The sequence below is a fragment of the Capsicum annuum genome, chromosome 4 (assembly GCF_002878395.1).
Source record: "Capsicum annuum cultivar UCD-10X-F1 chromosome 4, UCD10Xv1.1, whole genome shotgun sequence".
Taxonomy (NCBI): Eukaryota; Viridiplantae; Streptophyta; class Magnoliopsida; order Solanales; family Solanaceae; genus Capsicum; species Capsicum annuum.
The window spans coordinates 179257190-179268519 of record NC_061114.1 but is presented as its reverse complement, the minus strand read 5'-3'; the positions used below and the strand labels follow the sequence as shown (position 1 = coordinate 179268519).

At 31.3% G+C, this 11330-nt stretch overlaps 1 long non-coding RNA gene across 1 annotated transcript; it reads left to right on the top strand.

Moving 5' to 3' along the window:
- The first annotated feature begins 7403 nt into the window (after positions 1 to 7403).
- On the top strand, positions 7404 to 11037 carry LOC107867714. Its single transcript, XR_001673280.2, has 2 exons — positions 7404 to 7758; positions 10497 to 11037. It is a non-coding gene; the product is annotated as an uncharacterized LOC107867714 (long non-coding RNA).
- Positions 11038 to 11330: the final 293 nt, after the last annotated feature.

Below are 11330 nucleotides of genomic sequence, written 5' to 3'. Positions count from 1 at the left end.
ACACCCTGTTTGCGAACAACATCCTTTTATTGGTATCAGAGTCTAGTAGATAAATTCACCTAGTTGTCAAACTAGTTATGAGGAGACCATATAAAAATATACAGGATTTTTGTGAAGTCAAAAGAGATCTAAATAGTAACTATTTTGAATATAAAAGATTAAATGAAACACAAGAAGATCCACATAGGTTAGATCTTCTAATCACGATGATATCTTGCTTAGAAGAAAAATTAATAAGAAATTTAACATCTAGAAGATTAAGGTTTATACCTCAAAATTAAAACAAGATTAGATTTAAACCACCTAAATATAGTCTATCCAATGGATAGATAAAAATCTTTAAAATTATTACAAGAACTAACTTACGAAAGGAACGTTATGCTTACAACTCATTTGCAAGAGTCTACAAAAAATCATTATTCTTTCAAAAGAAAATTATATTTGAGCTAGAACAAGAAATCTGGCATTTAGAGTATAAATTAGAACATAATCTGTTTAAATGAGTAATAAAGAAATCTTAGAGAAATTAGATGATCTCCTAGAAATGCAAAAGCATATAGTCCATAAAATAAATCTAATAGAAGAAGAAATTAAAATCCTTAAAGATAGTACACCGACTAAAATAAATAGTTTTATTGAAAAAGTTGACACCTTTAATAAAGAGTTGGGAAAAAGAATTAGGGATGAAATCTTTATTCCAAGAATTTCCAACAAAGGGATCTATTAAAAAGAAAGTCTTGATGAAAAATTTATATCTAATTTTCTCGAAAAAAGACAAAGAGAAGAACTAGAAAAACTTGAAGAAATCTAAAAAATTTCTAAAAATAAAAATATAGAAGAAGCTTCAACCTCTAAAACCAAAGTAGAAGACCTTACAGAAATAAAAGAAAATGAATGAACTAGACAAACTAGTCTATGCTCTAGAAGAACTTGATCTTAATGATCAAAACTATCTTGTTCACATGAACTATAGGGATACGGGACGAACCTTGATAACGCTTAAACTACACTCTTGAATGGGTGTAAGCGATCATTGTCAAAATAAAATCCAACTAGGTTAGGGTCAAATCCCACAGGGAGTATGGTGTGAACTCAAGTCGTTTGAGAATTAATTCACTGATAGTTTAATGTTTCCTAAAATGGGGAGTTTAAGTTTCAAAAATAATTGTTTTTCACTTTAATTTCGATGTTTGTAAGCAAGAGTTTATGAAATAACTAGAATTATGTTCACTAGGGCTTACGGTACATGACAGTTGTAAAAGGGGATTCAATATTCTCATGGTGGGTAGGATAACAAGCTATCTTTATCGATGTTATGCTTAAATGTCTCTCGACCTACTTAAGCATTTAATTCCCTAATCCTCTCGAACTTAAAGAATTTCTATTCACTGCCCAAATTTTACCTCAGGTAAACCAACCTTGTTACAGTGCTGATTATTAAATGAAGTATTTCCGAGTTGCTGTTGATAATTCACTTTCTACTGTATTTGATTTCTTTCTAAAGCAAATCAAAGAAGGTGTGTCTATTGTTTGCAACCAATAGACGTTAATTAAAGCTTTAGAATTATCAAAAAATCCTATCACCTATTGAATCTTGAATGCTTAGCACCTCATCAAGACCTAACCCTAGATCCCATAATTCAGGTTAACTGAGTTTAGCCACTCATGATGCAATAAACAAAACACATAATTGAATTCATGATTTGAAAGATAAACTTATGGCGATGAATAATAACCAGTGAATCGTAAATTAAATAGCAAAGAAAAAATCCCAAAATACTAATGATAATCTCTCAAAATAGTTGTGTTGAGTAATCTAGGAGTAGAGAGGGAAAATATCAAAGTATGTTCCCAAAACTCTAAGGATCGAATGTTGTGTGGAATAATGTTAAATTATACTAGAAAACCCTAAAACAAAGCTTTAAATAGTTTAACCTAATTATGGAACCAAAATCAAAGTTATAGCTTTTCCTCGAAAGAGACAACAATATCCGTGATAGCTTATCAAGAGTTTGACGACTTATCATGGATGTCGTCAGCTCCTCTTTACTTTTGGCTCTTGTTGTCTAAGGCTAACGATGATGATGAAGAGTATTAGGAGTTTGACGGCTTATCACCAATGTCATCAAGACTTCTTCTTAGCTTCCATGTTCTACTTAAGTCTGATGGTATCCTTGACGCCTTATCACCATCTTGATGCCTTATCACAAATGTTGTCAACTTCACCAGCAGGAACTCATCTCCTATTTAAGGCTGACGCTGTCCTTAATTGCCTATCACTGGGCTGACGACTTATCATGAATGTCGTCAGCCACACTTGTCTTTTATTTGGTTGAGATTTCAACCTTTTTTCTTCCATTATTATTGGTACCCCTGCATCTCATCTTTTACTGCAAAATTAAAGTAGAACTAATCAAATACGACAAAAGTTGCTTAAGACTTCACAATTATTCATGGCTAAAAGCATAAAATGTGTTAGCATTGGCTCACATATCAACACCCTTAACTTAGAACAATTGCTTGTCCTCAAGCAACTAAACACAACCAAGATGATACAGAGCACTTTCAGTAGTCAGTTATTCACTTAAGCTCAAAACATATTTTCCATCTCCATGGTCAGACAAGTTAAGAGCAACTGTGTCTATCATTGAAAACAACCATGCAACTCACAAGGATCAAGATACGGCAAAAATTTAGCAATAAAAACCAAGCATATACTCATATCACACTATTCGAACAAGTTAGTGATTAGCAACATACTTAGTGTGCCCTCACAACAAAGAAATCGCTTTTTAACTTATATCAGAATTCACATACATAAACATAGGGATAATCACAAGACTCACTCTTAAAATGAAGTTCCAAACATTACATGTCAAATGCCATAGGCTTGCCCTTAGAGTCAGTACCCAAGTCTTCATACAGGCCAGTTTGGATCACTATAGGGCTTTTCTTAAACTTGTAACGTAGGCTAGGGGCAGGTATGATATTTATGGATATTTTAGAGGGACTATTCCTCCTTGACACTACACTAAACTCTTGGGGTTTCAACTCTCAACCTTATTTTCTTTCTCTCTTTTATTGATCACACATGCTCAAGATAGATGCGGTCTTTTCAATTATCATGTTATCTTTTTATCATCTTTTACACAGCTTTTTCTTTTCTTATTCCTTTTTCACCACACCCAACTTTTTATTCTTTTCTCTTATTCGTCTTCTCTTCATACTCATTTTGCATCACGCACCCCTATGATAGCCACCTTCAACTTAGGTTGTTTGCCTTGGTGCACAGTGTCCAAAGAGAACCAGGGCAAAAATAGGTTCATTATGATATAAATAGGATGGTGAGAAGTGTCATAGAAAGAAATAGGCTAATTAGGCTCAAAACGGGGATTAAGGAATATTATGCACATAGGGAAGGTCATTTTGGCTAAAGTAGGATAAAATATAAAATAGCCTATGATCCTTTCCTAACTCCTATACTATGACCATGGCAAGACTAACAGAGAAATTTCTAGATTCAACACACAACGGGAACTGAGTAAGACCTTACACACACATGGCACACAAGTATCTCACATATCACTACTTATCCGATTCATGCACTTGTTTAACAAAGGTTATTCAGTTGCAGGACTAATGCCACAAAAAGATACACTGTGGTCACAAATGGATGCAATCCACACAATAACAAAAATATATCAGACCAATAGAGAGGTGCTCAAAATTCACAAAACAAGACAACTACCTCAAGTACCTGTATTACTCTTAATTACCTAGAAAAAAAAATTATAACAACATTCTGCCTTACACCCTCAACTTAAGAGTTCCTTCCTATATTAATAGTCATGAAAATGATTACAATATAATTTTAGGAGGAACATTTTATAATAGCTTGGATCAGTACAATATCCATAAAGAAGGAATCCACATAACCTTAGGAAATGAAACTTGTTTTATTCCAAAAATCTAATGCCCAAAGAAACCTCTTTTAGAGTATCGGTATTCGTAGAATTTAAAACCTACAAAACAAAACTGACTTCTTGTTGTCAAATAGATAATGGCTCCGAAGCTAGCTTAGCAAAATCCTTTCTAATAAAAAATAGGGATATTAATAATACTAATGCCTCTGTTATTGGAATTATAGGTGATCAAGAAAAATTAACACATGAAAAAAGAAAATGTAGAGATAATTTTGGGATCTAAAATTGTCTCTATAAAACATGTTTTTGCATACAATAAACTTAAAACTGATTTGCTGTTAGAAATGCTTTTATATAACAGTTTAAAAATTATCACCAAACAATATACATGATAAGTTTTAAAACCCTATGTAATCAATTTATAAAAAATCTAAGGAAACACAACCCTTATATTTTGATAAAAGAAAAGGGAATATTTAGAAGAAAATTTTTAGATGCCCCTAAAAACTACTCTTGTAAATGTCTCAACCTAGAGAAAATAAAACAAGACTTACAAGTGTCTTATGGAGAAAACCCATTAGAAAAATGAAATAATAACCATGAAAAAATGGTTTTAACTCTTAAAGACCCTAGTATTATCATAAGAGTTAAACCAATGCTCTATAATGAAGAAGAAAAAACTAAATTTAAAATTCAAAGATAAGAACTCCTTAATCTTTGATTAATAAGAGCAAGTAGGAGTCTACACAGTAGTCCTGCATTTATGATATGAAACCATGCAGAACAAACAAGAGGAAAAGCTCGAATGGTTATAAACTACATAAAGCTAAATAAAAGTTGTGTTTTTTATGGATATTTTATCCCAAATAAAAATAATTTAATTAACCTTGCTAAAGGAAAAATTACTTTTCAAAATTTTATTGCAAAAGCGGATTTTGGAAAATCAAACTTTCAGAGGAATTAGTCCCTCTAACAACATTTAGCACATTCTAATTGGCATTATGAATGGTTAGTAATGCCGTTTCGACTAAAGAATGCACCAAAAAATTTTCAAAGAAAAATAGATAGAATATTTTCTAAAAATAATTTCCTAATTTTCTACATAGATGATATTTTAGTCTGTTCATAAAGCTATCAAGAACGTTTAACACATTTGAAAGAATTTGCAAATATTTGTGTTAAAAATGGAATTGTTTTAAGTCAAAACAAAGCAGAAATAAGAAAAAATGAAATAGAATTCTTAGGAATGATAATTTCAAAGAATGGAATAGAATTACAATCTCATATTTCAAAGAAAATAAAAAAATTTCCTGATAAACTAACAAAAAAACAAGAAATACAAAAGTTTCTTGGATGTTTGAATTATGCAGAAGAATTTATTCTGAATCTTTCAAAAAAGAGAAGTCCTTTGCATAAACTCATTTGAAAGTGAAATCGACTTGGATGGACTAATGAACATACCCTTCGTATTCAAAAATTAAAGGAAGAATGTGCTAATCTACCATAGCTTAGATTACCAGAACCATAAGATAATTTGATTTTACAAACTGATGCTTCCGACTATCATTGGAGAGCATTGTTACAAACAGATTTAAATAAAACCTGTAGATATACTAGTGGAACATTTAACAAAGCCAAAGTTAACTATTCCACAAATGAAAAAGGATTATTAGTGGTAATAAAGGGAATGTGAAAGTTTTCTACATTTTTATTACCAAAACCATTTATCGTTAAAACAGACAATACACAAATATCAGGACTGATATTTAATAAACTACATTCAGAGCCACAATACAGAAGGTTACACACATGGCATGTATTATTGTCATTTTATACTTTAAAAATAGAAAATATTAAAGGATCTGACAATGTTTTTGCAAATTTTGTTTCAAGAAACGTCCAATATGGACGATAGAACACAAGTACTGGTCAACAGAATATGGAAAAAGATGAATAACATTAATGATGCCATAAATGAAAAAAGCAACATGCTATTTGAAAGCTGAGATGAACTTGTAACTTTGTCTGAAAAGGCAAAGAAATTAAAATTTGAATTAAGTCGGCTTAACACTAATCAAGCTGAAAGAATGGCAGAATTCCAACTCCTATGTGAGCATCTGAAAACTAAACTAAAGGGACGATAAGTCATCCCTAACAAAGTGGCAAGAGATGTCCCACTAGCACCTAGTGCCAAAAATATCTCGACAGTAAGTAGTTCGAATAAGCCGATGGCTGAGTCTTCGGATAAAGCCAAAAGCCGAGCTAACAAAGTGGCAGGAGATGTCCCACTAGCATCAAGTGCCAAAAACATCTCGATGGTAAGCACGGATATGCTGATGGTCGAGTCTTCAGACAAAGCCAAAAGACGAGCACAAACATAGAGAAATTTCTCCGAAGTAGTAAAATTAGTAAAAACCAAAACAATCTCTGAGAAATTAGAAAAAAGGACTAACTTTTCCTCAGGAAAACAATCTATTTCCTTTAAGGTAGGAAAAATTCATCCGTAGGAAGACGAATAAATAACTTTCACAAAAAGAATATACAATCTCCAAGAAACCTGTGGAGAAACTTTTGAAGTTATCGAAATAAAGAGCTTATATCCAAGGATTTCTATATTTCCAGGAGGATCAGCTGATCTTGCGGACAAATTATTTGAATTCAAATATTTAGACCGTGTTTATTAAAAACCAAATCTATCTGAACTAGAAGGACTACCAATACATCTAACTAGTTCAATAAGAAATTATGTCAAAGGGGAAGCATTCTATTGCAGATTCTACAGCATAGGTATGGAATCTCAAGATGATCAATTATATTTTCCCACTTTTAATTACATAACGGTGAAAAAATTAAGAGACTTTAATATTAACGCCACAGGAGTTGATAAAAAGATTCTATATTTTAATAAAAAATGGATCCAAACCAGGAGATCTTTAAGAATGAAGACCGTCTATCACATCCTAAAAAATAAGTATGAAAAAAATTACAAGGTACTAAATAGGGATACACAGTGGATCCTCCTTATGACCAAAGGAAAATCAAAATCAGTAGTCCTAAGGGATAAAATTGCTAAATTCAAAATCCAACAATTTCCTACCACTCCAGCAACATGGAATATGACTAACAAATTCATAGAACATGGACATCTTAAGAAGAATAATGGCAAAATCTTATCAATTTTTGAAGAAATGTAATCCATAGCTGTAAAGATAAAGCCAACAATGGAAGAAAAGACGTAAAACAAAAGCATTTACTTCAACATAATTGTTGGTACCAGACGACAAAATGATAAAGAGGAATGGACCCCAAGGTCCAAAAAGCAGCCAATCAGATGAAAGAAGTATCTTATCTCTTATCTTATCATGATAAGATGATAAGGGACCAAAAGATAAATAAAATATTTCTTAAGGATGTCCCAAAGAAAAATAAAAATTATAATTTTATCCCTCCTTATATCTATAAAAGGAGAGATAGAAACTCATAACAGGACAGACTACATTTCTCTAAACATCTCTTTCTTAAAAAATGTTAGGTATCTTATATATGAGTAAGTGATAAACACTTCTCCCGCAAGGGAAAAGTAACAAATAGTTTTTATAAAAGTATAAGGAAGATCTGAACAAAGATTTTTTCTATGTTGTAATCTCTTCTTGAAATAAAAAAGTTTATTTTATATCTTTTATCATTCTTGTATGTTGGTGATAAAAGAAGGTTGTGATCTTCAGCCTCAATGGAGGAAGGATAGCACAGTAGCCTGAGACTGTGAGTCGCAATAGGCTAAATAGTTCTTTCGGCTGCGGTGTTGATACAACCAATATATAAAAAAAGTCGAAAGGTGTATACCTAAACTCTATCATTTCAAAAAGATATTAACATAAGAAAATTTATTATCATATCTACTTTATACATTCATACATACTATGTATTACTAAGTACCTATAGAAAATATAAAATTATGAACAATCTATTCTTATCACCATGAAAGTGGTACAACCACAATTTAAAAAGTACAGGAAAAGGTTTTGAGAATCCAAAATAATTATAAATAAAATTAAATAAGACAAGACGAATTTGAGAAATTACCTTTGCAAAAATCCGTTAAAAACTACTTCGGTTAATTGTGAAATTAACAAGTTTAAAATACTTTTACTTAGAGCTTTAGATAGAAATCATGAGCTAAAAAACACATAGGTTTTTCTGTTAAAAAAAATAGAAGACTAAGATAAAGAAATATGTTCTTTATACTACCTAATGAGTTATTACACTATTTTTCTAGATGAAAAAACATTGATCACCATTTTAAAGGTGCTAAAATTAAATAAAGATTTAAAAGAAAAAAATCTTGAAAAAATTATAGATCATCTTGTAAAAGAACAATGGTCTATTCATGACTATTCATATGTGGATAGTGATGATGATCCATACTATTGGTATGATGATGGTTATTTCACTGATTAAGTGAGAAAAAATTCCTCATGCACACCCTGTTTGCGAACAGCATATATATATATATATATATATATATATATATATATATATTTGTTATTTGTAGAAAAATAATTAAATTTAGTAGTATGAAAAGAAAAAAAGTTTTAAAGCAATTATTGAGGGATCAAAACAGTTGATAACATTGTTATTATTTTTCTACAAATCTATACTAGGGTTGTTAATTAAATACTCAAGTTAACATATTTAATTTAGCTAGATACTTTCCTCACGACAATGAAAAAAAATCATAAAATAGTTATATGTATCATATTGAGGACTCCTTGGGTAACTTAAATTTTATTTTCATTTATTTTTTACTAATTTTTTATTACCAGCTAAAAAAAATTTATAAATTATATTTAAATTTTATTTGAAATATGAATTTATTTGTTATTATTTAGCGAGGGATCGAAATCTCTCGCTATAATAAATTTAATATTAATTAATTATTATCATCATATTTTAGTGAGGGATGTCTCTCTCCGCCTTTGAAGAAAATGAAGATTAAAATATTAAAAATTACATTTAAATTTTCATTGAGCTCTACAAACTTTATTTCTTCCAAGAACCATCGACAAATTCTAGCTTATTTCTACCCAGTAGATCAATTCTAATATACTTACTCTATAAAGAGTAGTTTGTAGAACTAGTAAGTTGTAGAGAGATCAAAGAAATACCACCTACATCAGTGGAGTGCAAGTATAATAGACGATTGTGATCCAAAGCCTGAGTAGTGTTGGAGGTTGCAGTCCTGACTCCTGCTTTATCTCCAGAAGCATTTTCAGATTCCATTCTTCAGAGAATTGATGAGAAATTTCACTTTAAATGGTTAAAATATACAACTGATTGTGCCTCAAATCAAGAAGGTAATCACAAAATTCTCAGAGAGAGGAAGAATATGAGTGAGTAACTGATTAAGAGGGTAAAATATATATTGATTGTATTCAATACTTTTAGATACTATGTAGAATCTTGATATAAATACATGAGCTAAGAAGCTTCTGGTCTCAACAACCTTCGGGCCTATAACTAACTTTTTTAGTTAGCTATAAATAGTAATTAACTAATTATACTAACTGTGGCTTCCTTGAACTAAAGCTCATGTTTACTTGTTCATCTCAACAATAAGCAATATGCATACTCACACTTGGACTAGGTATGTTCCTTTAAAATGCCCTTCACTCTTTGGTGAATTTTAAATCGGAAAATCCCTATTTATAACATCATATCTAGATTTGGTATCCAAAATGTGTCACTATGTTTTTATAGTAAAAATTAGAAGGAAGAGACCATCAACCATCTTTTCCCTTGAAAGAGAGATAGTCAAAGCTGTGTGGAATTACTACTTTGCTAATCTTGGTGCATCTCTAAGTGCCACATGGAAATCTAGGATCGAATCCAGCCTTTATCTATCGCTCAGTCTTGAGCTTGTCGAATGGGGTCTGACTAGTAATGTTTAAATCTCTAATGTTGTTTTCCACCTATTGAACAATAAGTAAGTTACCATAAAGTGTTCACTGCATAGTGCTCTTCCGAAGGGCAAATATTGTGGATTTTTCTGAGAGTTCCTAAAAAATTCTATGAATTTTTGTAGCAATTTGACAAAAATTTACATCAAATTCTTCTTCTTTATATCTATTGGGTAATTTATAAAGCTAGATGTGCCTCTATATATGGTAAAAAATGCTTCTACCAGTTATAGAATATCTTGGAAAGTGCTTTTCAATATTAAATTTCACATGAGTAATATAGGGGTTGAGGTGGATTTCAAATGGAACTGGCATAATCTTTTCCCTTAAAGAAATACAAACTTGTTTTCACTTTTATTTTGTCACTTGGATCAAACCTTCAAATAATTGAATTAAGGTAAACACTGATGAGAGAAGAAACAATGTTAACCAGCAGGCTGGCATTGGTGGTACTGTTAGGAATAGAAATGGTGATTCAATGATGTCCTTTGTCAAAAGACTCTAATTCTATACTACAATAAACAAAACTTCTAGCCTCTACTTTTAATATTTCATGGTGCATTACATATAAGTACATGCAAATTATTTTTGAATTGAGCTTTCTGCTCATGATCAGCATGCTTTCGGGACAAAGACACACTCCGTCAAGATTACATCATCATTATCAAGAAAACCTAAGGCATATGTCAACTCATCCAAGTTACTATTTAATATTGTTACTGATACGGGTCAAAAAGCCATCTTAGCACTCGAGGACGTGAAGACGTGAGTGAAGACCCAATCTTATGGGGCTTCCTATCCAAGGAAAAAGATTTGAAGTGTTGAGAACAAGTTCCAACACTCCAAAATCGTCCAAGGAGTACACTACAAGGCCACCCCTTTGTTTGGGCTCATTAAGGGCCTTTTGGTTATTTTTGTAATAAGAGTTGCCCTAGTCTATAAATAGAACATTTATGTCATTTTGTCATTTCGAACTTTGATGATATATTTGTAAACTCATTGAGAGTGTTTGGCAAGGTGGAATCCTTGTGTTGTTAACTTGCTTAGCAACGGTGGTTGCTTGGGAGTTCCGATTCCCTTGAGGTCTCCGTAAGAGTGTAGGTGTCTTGTATTCATGTTTTTTGTGTTTTGATATTTAATATACATCTTATTTTATATAACGTGGTGTACCTTATGTCTCACTATCTATCCTCTTAGTTATATTCATTTTGTTTTCCAGTTTATGTTTCTTGTTTATCTCGTGATAGTGAACTATTTTGTGCCATTTCATAGGCTATTTTAGCACTTCATAGGTCATTCTTATATCATTTGGTATCAAAGTCATCACTGATTTCGTTCCCACAATATCAATCTTGGGATTGTTCACTCAAAAAATAAAAAAAAAGAGTTGTAAAACTCAAAAATAGTAATTTGTCCACGTTTTTGTGCTTAGGCCAAATTTTGAATCCTA